Source organism: Crocodylus siamensis, chromosome 3, assembly GCF_052110815.1.
Source record: "Crocodylus siamensis isolate JL-2025a chromosome 3, ASM5211081v1, whole genome shotgun sequence".
NCBI lineage: Eukaryota > Metazoa > Chordata > Crocodylia > Crocodylidae > Crocodylus > Crocodylus siamensis.
Genome location: NC_143397.1, coordinates 229,131,587 through 229,153,487, shown reverse-complemented (window position 1 = coordinate 229,153,487; position 21,901 = coordinate 229,131,587).

Genomic DNA, 21,901 nt, shown 5'->3' with positions numbered 1-21,901 from the left:
CACCTGCACATCATGTTGCATGTCCCACTGTGTTTTGGGCATCTGCACACCTCTCTTGAGGAGACTATCACCTGTGATAGTAAGCAAAAGCTGCTTTGAAAAACAAATTGTATTTAGCAATTGAAATAAAGCATTAAAGAAATAAAGGTTTTAAAACCTTTTTATTCAGTCTCATCAATTGTGCACTTCACCACAGGAGAAACTTAATAGGCTTTCTGCTTCAGGTACATGCCTCAGAGTATATCCACAAGGTACAATATACTACCATAAAGGGGTACCTGGGCCAGCTGTAAACAAATAGAAGCAGTAGAGCTGTGTCATACCAAAGTGCTATGGTAACACAGCTATACTGCTTCTAGTACCTCAGCTCCCTTCTAGTGACCCTGCTGGGGAGGGGAGTATGGCTCCAACAGCAGGAAGCCCGGAGCTCCCAAGGAACTCCAGTAAGTGTTTAAAGTGTATTTAAAATGTAAACTTGGCATTCACACACCACACACACACACACACACACACACACAAACCACATGCTACACACCGATCCAGCCACCAAGCCACACACACCCAGCCACACACCCAGCCACAGCCACATGCCACCCCCACACCCAGCCCCACCCGGCCTACACCAAGCCACTGTCAGACCAGGGGCAGCAGGGCAGAGGGCAGAGATGGAGCACAGGCTGCAGCCTCCCTGCCCTGTGCACAGACCAGGGGCCATGTGCCCCTCTGGGTTCCCCAGCCGCCTCTGGAGGAGCCACCGGGCTCTGAGTGTCCCATGGCCCAGCCGTGACTGGGGGCCTTGGCCATGACATGGCGTGTGGCTGCAGGGTGCATGCCCCACCCCATGGTCATGGGCTGCAGCCAGCAGGTGCTGCCCACACACCCTGAGGCCGCATACCAGGCCCTGCCACATGACATGTCCCCACAGCATGCCCCTGCAGGGTCACATGCCATGCCCCTCGCCTCCCTTCCTTCTCTCCTGCACGGTGGAGCACACCCTAGTCCCCTCTGCCTTGCCTGTGTCTGTCTATCAATAAGGCTCTGGGTGGCACATGCACAGTTGTCCTGGAGTGTTATAGACAGACAGACACACAGCCAGAAGTGCCACAACTTTTATTATATTAGAATTCTAACTGCATTCATCACTTGCTGTAGCTTCTGTGAGCCTCCAGTAAAGTGTAAAGTTAGATGTTACCTGCAGTGAGAATGTAACAAAACTTAAATGATTCACAAGGTCTTCTGAAATGTGACAGACGCAATGACAGGGAGGTAACAAGTCTTCAAGTACCAGACAACTGCCTGTGCAGTGTCTTCATATTGGACTTAATTAGCCAAGAGAAAAAAGTTCCTTTTCACAGATCTAAAATCTGTCAAAAAACTCACATCTCATTAGGTCTTTAGAACTTCAGTGAGCAACACAAGAAAAACTGAAGCAGATGTTACCTTTGCCATTCATGAAACAATTCTTCCCCCCATTCAGAGGAGTTAGCTGATTTGACCTAAATTTGACAATGGTCATCTTCCAAGTACAATGAACATTCTGTCATAGGAATGACTAGTCATCTTCACTCCCAATTATCAAAAGTCATTAATAAAACTATATTTATTTTCTCAATTTATTTACCTTGACTTTAAAGAATATCTTAAAAAAATAAAAATACAAGTCTGTTTGTAATGACAAAGTTACTCTATCAATAGGTAATCAAGCACTGAGTAACATAATCTGACTTAATTATCCGATATCAAGCAACTCTAAGCAACCATCAATCTGGACAACAGCCATATGTGTTGGTCATATAAATGGACATTGATTTTTCAATAAGCTGGAACCCAAAGCCAACATCACTCCAGTGATAGCTTTCCTCAGGGGGGATCTTTTCTCGCTCATACTTGGCACAAACTCTTTGTTCTTGTATTACAAGAATTATATGAGTGAAATAGAGTGGAAAACATCAGATCACTGAGTCATGTGATAAATGAGGCAATTAAAGCAATTAGATCTACACTTGCTGAGTTTTATCTGTTTTGCTTTGTAAAATAAAAAAAATTAAGTGGCCTCATCTCTTTCACCACACCTGACCACACTGGAGTTCAGGCTCAGACAAAACACCTTGGTGATGCTGCTGTCTGACAACTGCACATCTGCTCTGTATATTTCTTTTGAATTTATTTAGCATTGCCAACACCAAAGAAGATAGCAAGGAACCTCCAGAGGCCTAACCAAGCAGGTGACTGAGCAGCACAATGACTTCTGAAATCCAGTGTCAAATCACGCAAGTAATGCACACAGTAAGAGATCATTTCTACTATTCACACGTACCACAGAGTTGTAAATCAACTGTAACCACACAGTAAGGAAGACATGAGCCTTACACAGGCAGGCTCTCACTTAAGACTTTGTTCCATGTGCAGCAGTGTTCTGAAAGGAGACAAAATGTTAGGATGTGTGGGGAGGATGGTATAGCAAATAACACTGAAAAGATACAAGAAATGTTATATAAACCAGCGGTAAATGCTGTGCTCAGTTCTGATCACTGGTGTAAAAACTATATGTCAGAAATAGAAAGATATTAAAAGAAGTTAAGAAATGAATGAAAAAATAAAGAAAATGAGCAGAGACAGAAGCAAACTGCCATGTGAAAACAGAGTGTGCTTAGTTAATTGAAGTGACAGGCAGGAAGGAACATGATAAAGGTAATAGGGAATGATACAAATGAAATTATTTAAAGTTTAATATCAACCATTTATTGATTGAAGGATAAAGGGGACATTCTCCCATAATTCTGCACTACACATTATGTCTAATGTGTCTTCATAAATCTCTCTGCAGACGTCTTCACATAGAAATGGACACAGGAAATAATGAATTGCACTAATTCAGCTGATCACTTACCCATTTCAAATGACACTGGTCAATTTTTTTTTTTTGGACAACATTTCAAATTTTGAAATAAGAAAAATAAACTTGGTGCAAACTATCAATATGTCATGGATAAAGGAGAAGAATTCTTACTGCTTGCATATTCTCTGGTTCATCCTGGCAACATCACTTCAACGCTACCATGAATTCTACCACATGCCGATTTTTCATCAGATGGAGAGCGGACGGAAATGTTTCAAGTGTCAAAAGATAATATTTCATATTTTGAAAAAGGTTGTTATTTAAATGTTTAAAAGAAATAAAAGGGAATCCTTGGCTATAAACCAGGGTACCTAGGAGATACCTGTGTGATAAACAATGAAGGAAGTGCATAGGATTCCAGAATGTATACGGGGAGGTATTTCAAGTATAACAATAGTGGAATAACGTGTACACAGTTCTGGTCACCCTTTTCAAGAAGGGGAAGAAACTATTTAAGCTAAAGAACAATGTTGGCTCAAGAGCAAATAAGTACATAATTAACTTTAGCATAGCTGAATTTAGAAAGTTTATGATTACCAGAGCACTAAGATTCTGGAATCGCCTTCCAAACTGGATTAGGTGGGGCAAATCCTACCTTGTTCATGATGGAGTGGATCAGTAGATCATTTATATGATTTGGGTGCCTGAAATACAGAATACTTACACAGTGAAAGGTCCCTCCTAGCTCTGTTGTTCTTATATACTTGCTTAATACATGGGAAACTGCCTCATTTTTTGAATTATTAAGAAATATTTGAATGCATTTCAATAACTTCTTAAATTTAGAAACAGGATATAACATTTTGTAAGAAAAAATAGAATCAATATGGACATTTTTATGGTAGCAAAAATCCATAAATCATTATTCAATAACTACATTATACTGTTAACGTCATTTAGTAAGAAATCACAATTGTTCCTTATTAATAATTCTTACGTATTAATAGGCTGGAATTATTGCTCTAACAACCTGTTCCATGTGTAATATGAAATTATCCTTCAAAGGAAATACTGTAAAATTTCATTAAGAGAACTATATTCCATGGGTAACTGGTGCCTCCAGTGGACAGTCAGTGACTGGGGGAGTCCCCCCATGGCCGATCCTGCAGGGCGGGGGGGGGCCTGCAGCCGATCCTGCTGATTGGAGGAGGGTCCCTGTGGCCAATCCCGTTGATCCGCAAGTGGCAGTGGCGGGCCATTAGCACTTCCAGGCACACTGCTGGCACTTCCGGGTCAGCACGATTGGCCACGGGGGGACCGCTTCACTTGGCTCACTCCCCAGCTGGCGCTCTTGGGGGGGCACCAGCACCCTCAGGGGATGCACATGCACCTGCATACACCCCCTACATATTGTCATTGCTATATTCTTAATAAAAAAATTGTATGATGAAATTACAATTGGGGAATCCACATTGGTTTTCTCTTAAAAGAGGCTAGCACTCCAAATATGCGCGGCTGTATAGAGCAATCAAGCACAGCTAAAAGATTTATCCTGATCTGACTAGAATTCCTTGACACTAGAAATTATAATAATGTTAAAACTAAAATGTTCTGGGATCCTTCCAGGTTGGTCTTAAGGGATGGATGCCTGACTGCATTTTCTGTGAAGTGCAAAGAGCAAAGGCTTTATTCTGGCATTACTTAAGGGTTCAGATTGCACACCTAGAAGGGAAATAAAGCACAAATGAGTAGACTGCTCTAAATTGTTAGTGGGACTTGAGAAGATAAAAGGTGAGTTACAAGTAACAGATTTAAAACCTATTTATGAGCATGGGATGAAACGAGCAAGCTATTGCCTTGGCAGCACAGAACTGGATGTAAAATACTTTTAAATGCATAGGACCTCAGGCTTGATCTCATTATGCAGTGGGGAAGACATATATGCATGTGCAAATGGGCAGAAGTCAATGGACAGAAGTAAATGAAAATCAGGACTCCTAGTTAGGGCTGAAAAGGCAAGGAAGGTGAGATACATGCCAGGAGCAGAGCCTTGAATACACAACTGTGAACACAGAAATCAGCATGCAAGTGGAAAGAAGTTTAAAAACTAAAATGGAGAATAGTATGTCCCCTCCCCTGGTGTTTAACCCCCTGATATAGTTATACACAGCAGTAGTTTCTCCCTTCATTTTGCTGCACTAAACTGAGTGAAACCAAGAACTGACATTTTCTGAGTGGCGCCTTCAACCTGATGATGAATGGCTTGAGTCTAAAATGGTTGCGAGCCACTGGGCTCAAGTGACCTCATGGAATTTATTCACAGGTATAAATGTAAGCATGTGTTTGTATGTGTATTTTGCAGGAGCAGAGCCCAAGACCTTATATTTTATGAACTTCTTTCCTTCAGGTGTATGTTCTAATTTTCAAATTCAACCACTAGGTACAAAAAAAAAATGTTCTCTAGTGAGACAAAAAATACTTAGTTCTGATCTTGAATCATGGAAGCCAATGGAAACATTGCAGTTGACTTCACCAAGCATAGGATCCACTTGTACCTCTTGCCTCAGTAAATTTCTGCATCCATTTCCCTTGACATCCTAAAGCGCAGAGTAGATTCTGTTTTCCAAACCCTCCAAATCCTTATTCAGACAAAACTCCCACTTGTATCTATGACTACCTACTCTGAAAGGAGACAAGGCACATATAGAAACTCCTTCCTGATGACTAATGATTGATTGATTGATTGATTGGTTTTAAACTGATGCATTGTATATTTGGAGAACGAATTTAGGATTTACCAAAAAAATGTCCTGCTGAACTGAAGCCAAATGAATGCTAATCTGGGAGTTACTCAGTGTTCCTGAATAAGAATATATTTTTCTTTTCCTTTTTCTTCCCCTATTCCTTGCATGTTTCTGGACTCATTTCATCAGCTGTCAGTAGATAATTACCATTTCAGAAAAGGTTTATTATTGTAATTTCCTCAATTACTCTGTTTGTTTCTGCTATGGTTCCTGACCCAGAATCAGTCAGTAATGTAGCAATAATATTTTCTTCCTTCTACACTTTGCATACAGGGCCAGTCTTTCAAGGTACTGCACAACCTGAGGTGCTTGCTACTTCAAAAGTATAACTAAGGATGGGTGACCAAGGGAAGACCCCCAGATTCTCAGTGAAGAGGAGCACCAGCATGGAGCCAGGAGGCTCAAGGCTCCAGGCCTGGGAGACACTGGTACTGCACAGGGAGCTATCACAATCAGTAGCCATGGGTTGACCTGCTCCTCCTGACCCAACAGCTGCCACAAAATTAAGGGGTTTACTTAATTGCTTGGCAAATAAATTGGCAGATGCATTAGTGTCTATTTCCTACTGGGCCCAGGGCACAACCACTGTCAGGTACACCTCTGCAGACCCTCACAGGACACAGACCTAAATATGCACTTTTTATGTGTGTGCTGCATTCGCTCAGTTTGAGAAAAGTTGCAGATTTTAGACTCCAACTTCATGGTGAGTTCCTTCCCTTCCTCAAGCTAAAGGCAGCCACCTGCCAGTGCATGGTAGCCAGAAAGTGATTCTTGATACAAAACTGAAAAACTGGTAGCCCATTTGCATTGTGCAGTAAGAAATTTTCAAAAGAGTCACCATAAATGGTGAAAGTAAGCTACATTCTAAAACTCATTTCCTGGGTAGTTTTAGTTCCATGTTTATGGGCGTTTGGATTTTTTAATGTTATTTTAAAACCAGCCTACTTCTTTTAAAACAGAAAAAAAAGGCGGCATAATTAAACAGAATTTAATCCAACTGTTGCCCCTTTGGAAACAGGGACACAGAACATTTGGGACTTCATCCAAAGTCCACTGGAACTGATAGCAGTCTTTCCACTGAAATAAGATGTCTTTGGAGTAGTACTTTTATGATAGACAATGATAGAAAAGAACCAAACACAACAATACAAGACAATTTACTGACACCTGCTAACACACTTTTGAACCTACAAAGGCTTAAAAATTGGACATAGCCCATAACAAAATCTCAACATGAAGGGGTCAAAACTATGATTTCCAATGCTTGGACCATTAAATGTAGTCCTGTTGCAGACATTTTTTATGTAGGGATTCAATTTTCTTCTCCCCAAACTGCCTAACAACAGACATATAATGTTTGCAACTCCTTGTTTCATTTATCTCACATAAAAGGAGAAATTATATCGTGGTGGGCAAAATATGGCCCATGGGCCGGATGTGGCCCACAAGGCCATTCTATCCAGCCCGGGGGGCCCCTAAAAATTTTAGAAAATTAATATTTATCTGTCTTCGGTTCCTGTAAAAAATGACAGGAACCAGGGGCCCATGCTGGGGCCTGCCCAGCCCCACCCCCCAAGCCAGAAGCCCAGGAGGGGCTTCTGGCCTGGGACCACATGGCTGCACTGGTGCCGGAAACTCAGGTAAGGGGGGGGGAAGGGCAGGGCAGGACCCTAGGCAGGGAAGGAGCCTAGGGAAAAGTGGCCCCTCCCCTGCCCAGTGCTTCATGCTGCAGCCGCTCGCAACCTGTCCTGAGCAGGCACAGGCAGTCCCATGTGGGCTGCGAGTGGCTGCAGTGCAGGGTGCCGGCCATGGGGCAAGTGAGGGGACACTTTTCCAACTCTCAGCAATAGCTTGTAATCCACCCCACAGCCAGCCTGGGTCCTGCGCCAGCTCTGAGCTCGCCCATCAGGGCTGCACGCAGGGGCAGAAGCTGTGGCCCCCCCGCTTGCCATGCCGGGCAGTGTTTGCTGGTGCTGCCTGCCTGGAGCTCATGTACTGGGCGGCACAGAGGAGATGGTGGCAAACACTGCCCAGCGCGGCAAGTGGGGGGCCTCAGCTGCTGTCACCATGAGTAGCCCTGACAGGTGAGCAAAGAACCAATGTGGGGCCCAGGCTGGCAAGCTGGTGCTGAGCATGGGTAAAAGCAGCCCCTCACCTGCCCCATGGCTGGCACCCTGTGCTGCAGCCACTTGCAGCCCATGTGGGGCTGCCCATGCCTCCCCAGGACAGACCTGTGTGGGCTGCAAGCGGCTGCAGCAGGGAGTGCCGGCCATGGAGCAGGGAAAGGGTTGCTTTTCCCCACACTCAGCACCAACTCATTCTCTGCCATGGAGCAGGGGGTTGGGGCTGCATGCTGCCCCCATCTGTACTGTGAGGCTGGGGGGGCACGGGGAGTGAGTGGGTGCACGGGGCCCACACTAGTCCCAGGGCTAGTGCTGGCAGGGCCCAGAGCAGGGTGGCAGGAGTACAGGATCCTGGCTGGCAGGGGCTCTATGTTGCCAGGCCAGCTCCCCTCTCTCCCTGCTGGTGCAGCCCAGCCTGGCTCCACAGACCCCTGCCAGCCTGCTCCCCACTCTAGGCCCCACCGCTGCTGGCCCTGAGACATTGGTTCCAAGACATTGGGAGATTGGTCCCAAGATGCTGACCAGGAGGTGGGGTACCTGTCAAGGGGTGGGGCTACCCATGCGGCGCTCAACAGTTTGCCAAAACTGGGTAAATGGCCCTCCACCCAAAATACTTGCCCGCCCCTGGATTATATAGTACACAATTGTACATAGAATATTAAAAAATAAAAGGAAAGCAAAACATGTTTTATAACCCCATTGAGACTCACTGATGGCTAGGCAAATATTGCCAGTTCCAGGTAGTCTAAAATCATAAGTCCAGCTGCCAAGAACATGAGATTGACATTAAAAAATGTGTTTATTAAAAATAATTCATGATGGGTTCTTTTTATTTATTATCTAATTTTTGAGGCTTTGGGAATCATGGTTCTAGATTGTCTTTGTAACCAGGACTAGATTTAAAAAAAATGAAAGCTAAGTTTCTTTTGCATGATTCCAAAGGATGGGTCTTTAAAAGACACACTAAATATTCTGAGACTTGCAATAAACTCTTGAGGCATAGAAATAATGCTAATTATAGTGAGGGTAGGCAAGGCATGCGCTTTGCTGACCTGTATTAGAGCAACCTAGTAATGATTCCTTTAGGGGTTGCGCCTTTCATGTTACTGCAAAATACACATCTCCCCTCTTTCCCTTTATGAGTAAGTAGAGCCTGCTCCAATGCACACTGAAGTCAGTGGGAATCTTCCACTGATTTCAGTGAAGACTGCATCATTCATATAACCTGGTAGGGTCTGATTTACCTAAGCTTGCTTTATGACTTCTCACTTGCTCATAGCTCTGCCCATCAACATTGTAGCAGGTACTGGGAGCAGAAGTGGCAAAATACTGCAAGAATGATTGCTTTCTCTTCATTTATAGTCCACCTGGAAACAGAAGGTACCAGGAAATCTGTGAATTCTTGTGAGGTTCCTGCAGACATATGCCACAGAGTAGATAAGCTGGAGATAAGCATCCAAACATGGAGGTATTTATCTAAACTGATTCCAGCCTTTTGAAATGTGTATGTGACTAATGCCAATTGGCATTATCTGTTGCCTTGAAATCCAGTGTCCATCCCTATCAAAGCTGTTTCAGCTCCTGTGATTCTCAGAACAACAGTCTTTCAATCATTTTGCTATGATGTATTTTATCAAGTTAAATCCATGTATGGCTTCAACACTTTGGTGCATACTGTATTTTACTGGCTTCATGTGGTAACACACATTTATTGTGTCATCTGATACTTAAAATTAGTACTGTAAATAAATAAAGAAAAAATGTGTATACCACAGATAAAAAAATAATACCATGCAAAAGCTTTTGCTAGGCCAAGATTGCTTAATTTTGATTAGCAATGACCATTAAGCAATCATTTATGGATTTACTGTGAGTGTTCATAGATACTAATGGGTTTTAGAATTCCTTGGGAATCCTCAAAGGTCAAAGGAAGAAAATGAACTATGAAGTGATAAAAAATGTATTAGGTGACTAATGGACAGGTTGTATATAGAATGGTTCCAGCACAAGACACTGAATTTTACCACTGAGATTGAAGCAGAAGTAAATCCTGAGAGCTGTGGCCTTTCCTTGTCATTCCTGAAGCAAACAACTAAGGAATAAAAAGCTGCATCCTATTTTGCCTAATGGAGGTGAGATTTAGACAGACCATTTCATCTTGTTGGCAAAAATATATGTGGCTCAGGCAAGGTCACTGCTAGTATATTTTTTAAAGAAATGTTTTGTATTTTTAGGTATGAATGTTTTAATAATGCATTTTTTTTATTTTAAAAATATTATACTATAATACTTACTACCCTTTTTTTCTATCTGAGAACCTTGAAGCTGTGGGCAGATATTAGAATTTAATATTATACCATATAGATAAATAATATGATCCCCATTTTATAGACAGGCAAATGGAATCTGTGCTAAGTAAGAATAGGACTCAAGTTGTGTGTACCATATCTGGCCCTGGGGTTTACCCACAAGTCTCTACTTTTTCCTTTAAATTTTCTTTGGCTCTGCCACCTCACTCTTTGTCAAGTCATGTAATAATAGATCACTTAACCTAAGAATAGCCCACAGGATTTAAATAATCATTCCTTTGGCTTGAGTCACCTCAACTATGAAGGGTTACTCCCAGGATTATTAATAGTAACAGTCATGTGATTTGAGATTGCCAAGTCTTTTTAGAAAATGTAATTTATTTTACATAGTGGATGCAGCTACACTAGATGTTTACTGTGCAGTTGACTGATTAGCTGTGATGTCTCGGCATCTACACGTGTACCCGTATTAGGCTGGAGTAAACTAATTTACTCCACAGCAAGATAGTACTTGTAAAAAAAAACTCTGCAGCAGCGCATGTGTAGATGCTGCCCAGCTGACTGGGGCATGAGGGTGCTTCAGTGCCATGGCTGCCTGCTGATAACCCTGGCACTGAAGCTCCCTTGTGCCCCAGCCAGTCCTTCTGCAGTACATAGAGCTGGAGGGAAAGGGGGTAGGAGCCCCAGGCTGGAAGGCCACCTGGGTCCCCTCCCAGCTGGGGCTGCTGTGACCCAGCTCCATATACTTCACCTGCATAAACTGCAGAGCTGATTGCTCTGGAGTTAATTGCTCCTGGGTGCATGTTCAAACAGCGTGACCAAGAGAAATAAGCTCCAAAGTTTATTCAGGCACCATAATTATGCGTGTAGATGCAACAGTGAAATGCAGGAAGTGCACAACCGATCTGGGTGAGCATTTAGAAATTTTCATTTACAGCAGAAGATATTATGATTTAAAAAAAAAAACCAAAAAAAAAAACCATTACCCATTATTATACCCAGGATGTATTTAACTGTGTGAATTTTGGTAAGCTCAGCAAAAAGATGATTTACTTCAGAATTTGAAATGATATTTAATTACTATAAATTAATTCCTATTCCAATATTCAAGGATGCAGTCCAGTTGGGTAAATAAACACTAGGGCTGCGAGGAATTTTTCTGGCTGTTTGAGCTCGAAACAGCAAAATTGAAATAAAATGAAAGGCTTTGAAACAGCCTCAGAATGAAATGAGGGCAGTCAAAACATCTCAGAAATTTCAAAATGTTTCAGGTTTTGAAGCTGGGCTTGCTTGCAGCTAAAGAGAAACTAAGGAGAGGGAGGGGAAAGAGGGGGAAGGAAAGCTCCAATATTGACCGTGTCACTGGCCAGTGACTGTGATCCTTCCCCAAGGTCCCTTCCAATCCCAGTACTCTGGGGGAGGAACAGAAGAACAGCAGAAAAACCATTGTTTGAACTGAGCTTTCTCTGTGCCTTGACACTTACAAGTGACACAACTTTTGCTCTGAACAGTTTGAGGTGCAGAAACCCCTGCACCTATCTCCTTGAAACTTGGCAGGCTTCATGGCCTCAGCAGGGGCTAGCATACCTGCAGTTTTCACCCCCCTGTGCCTTAACATACACACACGTGACGTGAGTTTTGCTTTCAAGACTTTGAGGTGCAGTTTCCCAGAAACCCCTGCACCTATCTCCTTGGAACTTGGCAAGCTTCATGGACTTAGAAGAAGCCACCATTCTATGTTTCCTAAATAGACTTGGGGCCAGAGACAAAAGTCAATCAGTGGATTTTGGATTTTAAAAAGTTTGGTTTAAGGTACAGTTACTAATTCCAATTCACTGAAAAGGCTGAAATATTTGATCTTGACTAGACCCAAAATAGCTTCCTTCATTATAGTTATTTTTATTTTTCTGTTTGGTCACCAAACTGAAAAATTCGTTTTTGTAGAACCCAATTCAGATTCAGGTTATTTCAGTCAAAGCTAAAACTGTCTTTTCCTGGACTGGAAAATTTCCTCTTGATGTTATAGCACTGTTGAAGATAATACCATTTAAACCTATACTTAAATCAGTATCATAATATCCCAAACACGATGCATTCTTTACGAATGAATTCTAACTATTTATCTGTATATACTAATTTTAATAAATGGGGGTTTTGTTTAGCAAAACTTAATTTAAATGTTGATTGAATATTGTTTTTAAGTTGTTAGAATTCAGTTACAGAGTACTTTTTCAGTTAGAGGGGAGACTGCGATTTGACAAATCCAGATACTTACAAAATGACTGAATTTCTATACAGATTTGGGGCTTTATCACAATCCTAATATTTACAGTGGCTCTGTGGGAGGGAAAATACTATACTATATAACCAAAAAGCAAGTGCTCCAGTGTTTTTAATTTTTTGAATGGCAGTGGAATGTAACTGATCAAAGATCGAAAGATCTTTATATCAAGGTGTACTTAGTTGCTTCTCCCACCCCTAACTTATATTGGCTAGAACCTGTAAAAGTTGAAAGGAAGATGGATATCTGTAATGATAATCTTTAAGGTGCGTGTGCTTTTTTTCACAGCTTTATAGATCAAAGCACTTTGCTTAACTATTTTATTATCAGGCTTATAAATCAGGCTCAGTTCATTTTACAAACATTAGTGCTACCATCAATTACATGCAGTTTGAGCTAATGGTTTTGCAGGAATGCTAATAGTTCAACATTATTTCCTGAAAACCAGTACTGAAGGCTATTAAAAGACTATTAATTACTATACGCAACATGAAATATTATTTGTTTATGGTTTTGAATGGAGGAGTGGGCATGCATTTAAAGACATTTTAAATCAGTTAAACTCCATGGATTTTAAAATTTACTAACACAACAAATCCACTTGCAAAACATCTTCTGCATCCAGTTTTCCTTCATTACATTAAGGTACAAGCATAGAGCCATTATTTGAGTCCTTGTACCATTTGAAACAGCTTGTGATACAAAAAAGACCCTTCAGCATCTTTTCATCTGTGCTTCAATCCACTTGTTTGTATGCTGAGCTGGGTAGTATCAATGGGCGGGGCAAGTTATCTACCTATAATGGTGACGGTGACAGTACAAATGCTAGACCAGACTAGATTGGAACAGGAGATGTCTAAGGGATGAGAGATTTTGCAGCCTCCTCCTTCTCAGGATGTAGTCCTACTGTAAATATTATTCCATCCTAGTTCTCTGGCTCTGCCACACCCTTCCCTGGCAAAGGGTAGAGAAGTCTGTAAGTCATTTACTCCTCTGTATCCCTTGTATCAGCTGCAGAGATCCACTACCAAGAGACCCTCTGGAGAGGGAAAGAAGTGAGTTGCTTGTACTCTACAGCTAAAAAAAATATTATGAAGGATGATCAGTCCTGGTAGTGATACAAGTGATAATTTAAAGGTGCTACCTAACTAAGGAAATCGAGGAAGCTGTTAATTGGAAGACGGTCCCTCAGTTAAGTTAGTGAGTTAGAGGCAAAAGGTCTTCAGATGTTTCCTACTGCTCCACAATTCAAGTGTGTTGTTTAGTTCTTCTCTTCATTGTATCCCTGTGTTTATTGAGCCCAGTGATTACTGCAAGGTGTCAGAAATGGTGAATGAGAAAAACCTTAAAGAATTTGAGGTCGAAACAGAAAAAAGGTGAGAAACTGAGAGTCAGTGCAGCAATGCAGCCACATGGAAAGACAAGGGCCTTTGTAAGTGATCTTTCTGGATAGATATAGTCTAACCAAAACCACAGGTAGTCACGGAAATTTTGCAACCTCCATCTGCCAGTCAGGCAATATAGCAGAGAACTGGAGGGCTTTCAGACAAAAGTTTGGGTGGTACATACCAACCACAGGGCAGAAAAGCAAAATGACAAAGGCAAATCCTCAGTTTTCTTACATATTGTAAGGAAGGAAGCTCTGACTGCTTATAACAACTTTATCTTTGCAAAAGTCAAAATATGTAATTAAGTGTAATATTTACCATATTTCAGGAGTACTGCATGCCAAAAAAGAATTAGATACTTGAAACATACAGTTTTTTTATGTGCAGGCAAACAGGAGAAATGATAGATAAGTATGATACTAAGCTGAAGAGACTAGGTAAAACCGGTGCTTTTGGGAACTTGTGCTTAGAAATAGGATTATTTGTGGCTTGGCAGACACTGCCTTACAAGCAAAGATACTGCACAAAGAAGACTAGAAAAGGCTGTCTAAATGTGCAAGGCAGCAGAAACTGTGAAGGCCCAGGCTGCAGAACTGAATGCAGTAGGTATGAAGGAATGTGGCCAGAGAAAGCAACCTCACAGGGTGGAATTTTCCATTGGGTAGGAGCATGCTAAGCAAGAAAAAGCAAACTAGCAGATGTGTACCAAATGTGGGAGGCACTGTGGGCCCAAACACCGTGCTGCAGTTGAAAAGCTCTGTTTAAGAGCAACAAGAGGAACCCCTTTTTCCAGGTGATGCACATCCCAAACACAAAAACCTCAAGAGCATACGGTTGAGAGCATACCAGAAAGTTTTATATAGATATGGCAAAATAAAGCCAAATCAATTAACTAGACTAGATTCTGCCAGTGGAAGTGCAAGGAAAAATGATTCCACTTAAATTGGGCACTACAGCTCAGGAGAATATTTTACCAGAGGAGGAATATAGAAAATTAAAATTGAGACCAAATGCGAGTCCAACAAACATCAACATAACTGGCTATTCAGAAACAAATATACTAGTGGAAGGGGATGCATTGTTAGTAACCTTTACAAAAATAAAGCATACAAGCTCCCACTCATTGTGGTACCTAGGGAGATTACACCAATTTGGGGATCTGGCAGTTTATGAGAAACTGAAACTAGTTGAGACCTTACAGTACAAGAAGATACAACATTCATGCCTCCCGATGATCCTCTTGGGCCAAAATTGGGACAATCTTCTTAGGAAAAAAAAAACAGTTGTTCCAGAACACAAGAAGCAACAATGTCCTTATAGGAAGAAATGTACCTACAGACACAAATGCAAATACCATCATACAGAAAGAGGAAATCAGCCTTAGTGGTCTGTAGCTAATGAACTTTGTACTACATGCAGAAGCACAGCTGCCAAAAGTGCAAGTCCACCCAGATCCCACTATAAGGGCTCAAGTCTATCAAAACTTGGAGGAAAAGCTTCCCACCAAAAAAAATTAGAAACTGGATCTGAGATGCAGAAAATTGGGAATAGGAAAGTGAATGATAAAGACTCACTTCAGAATGAAGGGTTAGTAACCTCTCCTCTGTAGATGGGCATTAATTCATTTTGCATTAATTGACTTTTGCAGTTATTAAGAGGGAAGATGTAGTGATTAGGGCTGCGTGAGGCTTCAGACAGAGCTTCAGATCTGGAGAAGCTTCGGATGCTTTGGGGTCCAAAGCAGCACGTCCAGGTCGAAGCGCTGGCCTTGTTCAGCTTCCTGAAGCAGTTTGGAGCCGCCCTAGAGCCACCTCCAAAATCTGACCATAGGGTATAATGGGGAAACAATAAAATACCTATAACTTTGTTGTTTTTTGTCCGATTTGGATTAATTTTTCAGAGATGGTAGATTCTGCAGAGAGAATAAAGCCTGACAGGTTTTAAGAAGATTAGTGCAGGGATTTGGGGGGAACAGCACCCCAAATTCCTGAAAGCAAAACTCATGTCACATCTAGGCGTTACAATATAGCGGGGTGAAAACTGCAGGAGTGGTATCCTATGTTGAGAACACAAAGCCTGCCAAGTTTTAAGAAGATCGGTACAGGGGTTTTGGGGGACAGCAGGAAGCTTATCTGTTCACTCTTTGTTGCTTATAGAGCAATACGACCTGAAACTAGAACAGAGGTGTCCAGGAGCAGCAGCTTTTCCTATTTCTGTTTCACAGACTCAGAATACTAGGAATTCTCTGGCACTGGTATATCCTCCACAGAGGAAAAAGATAACATATATATAGTGATTCTCAGGGTGCAACCAGAAATTACATTTGTCACACAATTAGCCACTTGAAAGTACTCTAAAGGCATGCCCCTAACAGAAGACCATGGCTGCAGAGTGCTCCAATTGCATGACAAATTAACCCTTATTGTATGATGGTTCAGATGAAGTCACTCCAAAGTGGAGCGGTTTCATTAATTTCTGTCTGCTTCAGCGTTGGGATTCTGCAGCACAACTTTGCCCCCGATGCTGTCCCAGGATTAGAGGGGGAGGAGGCAGGGAAGGGACATCCATTCTAGGGTTTCCCCAGCCATGTTGGAGGGGAGGGTGGGTAGATTGGAGCCCCCCCCTCCCCACCTCCTCCCCTTCAGCTAAGTAGAATGAAAGGTAAACTCAGTATTTTCAGAGATTTGGCTTAGCTCAGTCCTCTTTTGTTCAGCTGTTTGCAGTTGTTTCTCAGATCTGCAAAACTGGAATAGAAGATCCCAAAAAACTACCTCTCATATTTCACCTCCAGTATGCTGCCTATAACACTACCAAACAACTTAGATGAATTGTTTAGGAAGTGACTTTAGAAAAGTAACTTATTGTAAACCTATAAAGAAGGAGCAGTGAACTCCCCTGATGTTTGGAAATACTGCCTTGCTTCTATGCTGAGAGAAAGCATTTTATGGCTAAACTGTCCACCTCAGTCTTTAACTGCAAATGGTTAAATACTCTAATGACCTTGGCATCCCCCTTCAAACTAAATCTGTTACCCTCAGTGAATATAAAGGCTATCCTGGAGCACCTGATCATAAAATCCACTTGGAATGCTTGATTCAACCTCTACCAATTATCCATAAAGAATATATCTGACTAAATCTGTGTCTTTATAGCTGCCTCTCCTAATGAAAACTGAATCATAGTAATTTAAAAAAAAAACCTTTATAATTGCTTGGAGAAAAGTCATGACAAATTGAAGTTATCATTGACTCAGTGGTTAAACAAAATCAAAATTGATATGGACTGTGAGAGGCATTAACTGTTATTTTTTGAGCAAAGATTGTTGTAGGAGTGACCTGATGAAAAGTGCTTTGATGGATCAATAACTAGCTCTCTAAATCACTTAGTCAGAAGACCTTGGGGCAACAGAGTCATTGGCTGGGTATTTGTATGGACACTGTTTGTGTGAGTCCAACCTCTCAAGAGGAGGTCATACTTTTGCTTCTCTAAATTCCTCCTTTAGTTGGTCTTTTGGTGAAGTCTACTCATCACTCCAGCATTCTGTGGAAGTGCCACAAGGGTCTGTGTTTGGCCTCTTTTCTCCCCCCACAGAACATATTTCTGGGTAATTTCAGCTGTAAATGCAAATTTAACTACCATCTCTATTCAGATGACTCATAGATCTTTCTACTCTAGTGTGTCTGTCCAAAATAAAAACTCATCCTGTCTCTGACATCAACAGAGCTTTTGATCTTTTCTCCAAAGGTGCTCTCTCTCTCATAAAAATCACCATACAGACCTGCAGCTTCTCTTGAGGTCCTCACTTTCCAGCTCTAACTGTGTCTTAGTGATTCTTTCTGTACAGCATCTCTTAAGACGTGGTCTTTTTTGTTTATCCACTCAGATAAAACTATTGTCCAGGCTCTCGTTACTTCATGTCTCCCTTCCTGCAGTATTCTTTTCTCTGACCTTGGCAGTCTTCTCCTGCTTGTATACATCCAACATGTTACTCTAGAATTAAATTTTTAACCTTGGCTTTGTCCATGTCCTTCCAAAGGCTCCTCTTTCCCTATTGTATCCAACATAAGCTTCTTGTCTTTCCTTTTAAAGCTTCTAACAGCTTATTCCCAACCTATCTTTAATCATTCAGTATTACATGTTTAATTTCCATCTCTGTGGACACATCTACACTAGGGTTCTGCAAAGCTTCAGTCCCTGAGTCAATTTGGCAGAGATTTGGTCCATTTCAGTGGCTGAATCTCTGAACCTGAACTGAATCAGAGGACCCTTTAATCTTTCTGAATCGAATCGGAACCCTCTGAATAGATTCAAGAAAGATTCAGCGATTTGGACATATCTCCAGCTTTAAATGTTTTTTCTCCATAGAAAACACCTTAGCTGAAGGTGGCAGGAGACTTCTGAATGCTGCAATGCTGGGGTGCATGGAGTGTCCTACAGGAGCATGGTGGGGCTCCCCAGTGTGCTCAGCAGCAGACCCGGAAGTGGACCAGAAGCATTTCCAGTCCACTTCTGGGTCCACCCAGGAGTGCACCAGGGCCCTCCTCATGCACTCCCAGCTCAGTGACTGGTGCCTCCTGGGTCTGGGGGGGGGGCACCTGGGGTCCTCCCTTGCCTGACTGCTGAGCCAAGGTGGGGCGGGGGGGGGGCTCCAGCGTGCTCCCCAGCGGACCCAGAAGGGACCGGAAGTACTTCTGGTCCACTTCCAGGTTCACCCCGAACACGTGGAGGCCCCCCCGCAATCCTGTGGGACTCTCCATCCACCCCAGCATCGCAGTGTTCATGAGCCATGCTGATACCTCAAGGTATGTAGAAAAAACATTTATAGCTGTGTCTATGTCTGAATCGCTGATTCTCTGAATCAGCATCATACATTCATAGGCACTAGGATGGGAAGGGACCTCGGAAGATCATCGAGTCCAGCCCCCTGCCCCAGGGACAGGAAGTCAGCAGGGGTCATAGGATCCCAGCAAGATAAACATCCAAATGTGTCTTGAAGGTATTCAAAGTAGGTGTATGAACCACTTCCAGCAGCAGTCTATTCCAAACCTGGAGGGGCTCAAACAGTAAAGAAGTTCTTCCTGAAACAGTCATAGAGGAGTTTGTGACCATTCGACCTTGTAATCCCTTGGGGTGCTCTGGTGAACAGACATTCTCCCAGATCCTGGTGAGCACCCCAGATAAACTTATAGGTGGCCAACAGATAATCCCTGAGCCTGCGTTTTTCCAGGCTGAAGAGCCCCATGGCTCTCAGCCTCTCATCATAAGGTCTATCTTCCTGACCTCTGATCATGCGCATGGTTCTCCTCTGCACTCTCTCAAACTTCTCCACATCCTTTTTGAATTGCGGAGCCCAAAACTGGATACAGTACTCCAGCTGCGGCCTCACCAAGGCCGAGTACAACAGGAGAACGACGTACTGGGATTTGCTTAAGAAACATCTATGGATGCAAGCCAGCATTTTGCTTGCTTTACTACCTGCAGCATCACACTGAAGGCTCATGTTCATCTTGTGGTCAATCATGACCCCCAAGTCCCTTTCGTCTGTAGTGCTAGCCAGCGTAGCACTGCCGAGCCTATAAGCATGCTGTAGGTTTTTCTTCCCAAGGTGGAGAACCTTGCATTGTTCAGTATTAAACACCATCAGGTTCTTGTCTTCCCATTTCCTAAGCCTGTCAAGGTCTGCCTGGATCACGCGTCTGTCCTCAGGTATGGACACTTTACCTCAGAGTTTGGTGTCATCGGCAAATGTGGCCAGTCTGCTTCTGACACCAATGTCCACATCATTAATGAAGATGTTAAGTAGGACAGAGCCTTGAGGGACCCCACTGGTCACAGCGCACCATGATGATTGACTTCTGCCAATTGGCTCTGGGTCCTACCACAGAGTTAATTCCCCAGCCAGCGGATCGTGGTGAGGCTGAGGCTGCAGTTAGCCAGTTTTGCTGAGAGGTTGGGATACCAGATTGAAGGCTTTTTTAACGTTCAAGATATATTACATCAATCTCTTCTCTGTTGTCCAGGTGATAGGTCACCTGGTTATAAAAGGAAGTAAGATTGGTCAAGCAAGACCTACCTGCAACAAACCCATGTTGGCTATCCCTCAGGATGTTGCCATCAGCCAGTCTGTTAAGAATGACCTCTTTGATAATCTTTTCTAAGACCTTCCCTGGGATAGGGGTCAGGCTGATCGGCCTGTAGTTTTCCAGATCCACTTTCCTCCTTTTCTTGAAGATAGACACCACATTGGCCTTTTTCCAATCTTTGGGCACTTCACCAGAGCGCCAGAAGTTCTCGAAGATCCATGCCAGGGGCTAAGCTATGATGCTCACCAACTCCTTAAGTACCCTGGGGTGTAAACTGTCAGGGCCAGCTGACTTGAAGGTATCCAGCCTCTCAAGGTGGTCCTTCACAAGGTCAGCATTGATGGAGGGCAGGGGATATCCCTCACCCGGACCACCCTGTCCTGTGGTGGGCATGGGAGTCCCATGGGACTGATGAAAGACCAATGCAAATTACCCATTTAGCAAGTTGGATTTTTCCTGGGCGTTGGTTGTCATTTGTCCCATCTGGTTTAGCAGGGGTCTAATGTTGCCCTTGCTTTTTCTCTGGCTCCCCACATATCTAAAAAAGGACTTTTTATTGTCCTTGATACTTGTAGCTAGTTGGAGTTCTGTTCAGCCTTGGCTTTCCTGGTTCACTCCCTGTAGGTCCGGACCAGTGCAAAGTATTCCTCCTCGGAGGTGGATCCAGTCCTTCATCCTATGAGTCTTTCTTTTTAGATGCAGGAGGTCTGCTAGTTCCCTGGAGAGCCAAGGGAGCTGCTGTGCTCTTTTGCTGCCTTTCCTCCTAGATGGAATAGACTTTCCTTGTGCATCCAGGATCACTCCTTTGAGGACCAGCCACTCATCCTGAACTCCCCTCCCCTCTGGGTTGTGGTCCTTTAGGGCCTCACTGACAAGCGTCCTGAGCTTGCCAAAGTCAGCTTTCCTGAAGTTGAGGACTTCTATATTGCTGACTGACTTGCCAGCTTTATGATGGATGGTGAAGGTGATCAGCTCATGGTCACTGTCACCCAGCTTCCCTTCAATTGTTAGATTGCTCATCATATTGCCCCCCATTGCCAGTACCAGGTTGAGCAGCACTTTACCTTTCACTGGCCCGTAGACTTCTTGCATCTGATAGAGCTCATCCACACATGAGAGAAAGCTTTGCGACTGCTCAGATTTGGCCAAGCGCTTTTCCTACGAGATGTCTGGGTAGTTGAAGTCTCCCATGGCAACCATGCACCAGGAGTGTGTGGCCTCAGCGAATTCCCTGGAGAACTCCTGGTCAAGCTTTTGATCCTAGGTAGGAGGACATTGTGTCCCCTGTGCTGTGTTCCCCACAGATTTTAACCCAGAGGGTCTCCATTCATCCATCCTCAGTGCCAATGTCAGCTTGCAGGGATGCATAACTTTCCTTGACATAGAAAGCTACACCCCCACCCCTTTTGTCCACTCAATCTCTCCTGTACAGGGTATAGTCGTCTATACCTGTAGCCCAGTCATGAGTGGAGTCCCACCAGTCTCCATTATCCCTATGAATTTTCAGATTTGGATTCAGGCCAAATCCAAATCAAATAGGCCCCGCTTTGCACACTCCTAATCTACATGTGTGTTTTAATGTGCAGTAGCCTATTTTACTGTGCCTTACAGTTCATGACAAAACCCATGCTAATATGTTTTGCTACATGCTACATGTCCCTGCAAGCTGATGTTGGCGACCGGCATGGACAGCTAGAGACCCTCTGCGTAAAAATTCATGGGGAATTCGGCACAGGGGACACAACGGTGGGAGTCTACTACAGAACTCCCACTCAAAGTCCCAAGCTTGACCAGGAGTTCGCCTGGGAACTGACTGAGGCCGCTTGCTCCAGGACCTTGGTTGTCATGGGTGACTTCAATTACCCGGACATCTCGTGGGAAGATCACTCAGCTAAATCTGAGCGGGCGCAAAGCTTTCTCTCATGCGTGGATGACCTCTACCTGACTCAAGAAGTCTATGGGCCAACGAGAGGCAAAGCGCTGCTTGACCTGGTACTGGCTATGGGGGACGACCTAATCGGCGACCTAGTGATTGATGGGAAGTTGGGTGACAGTGACCACGAGCTGATCACCT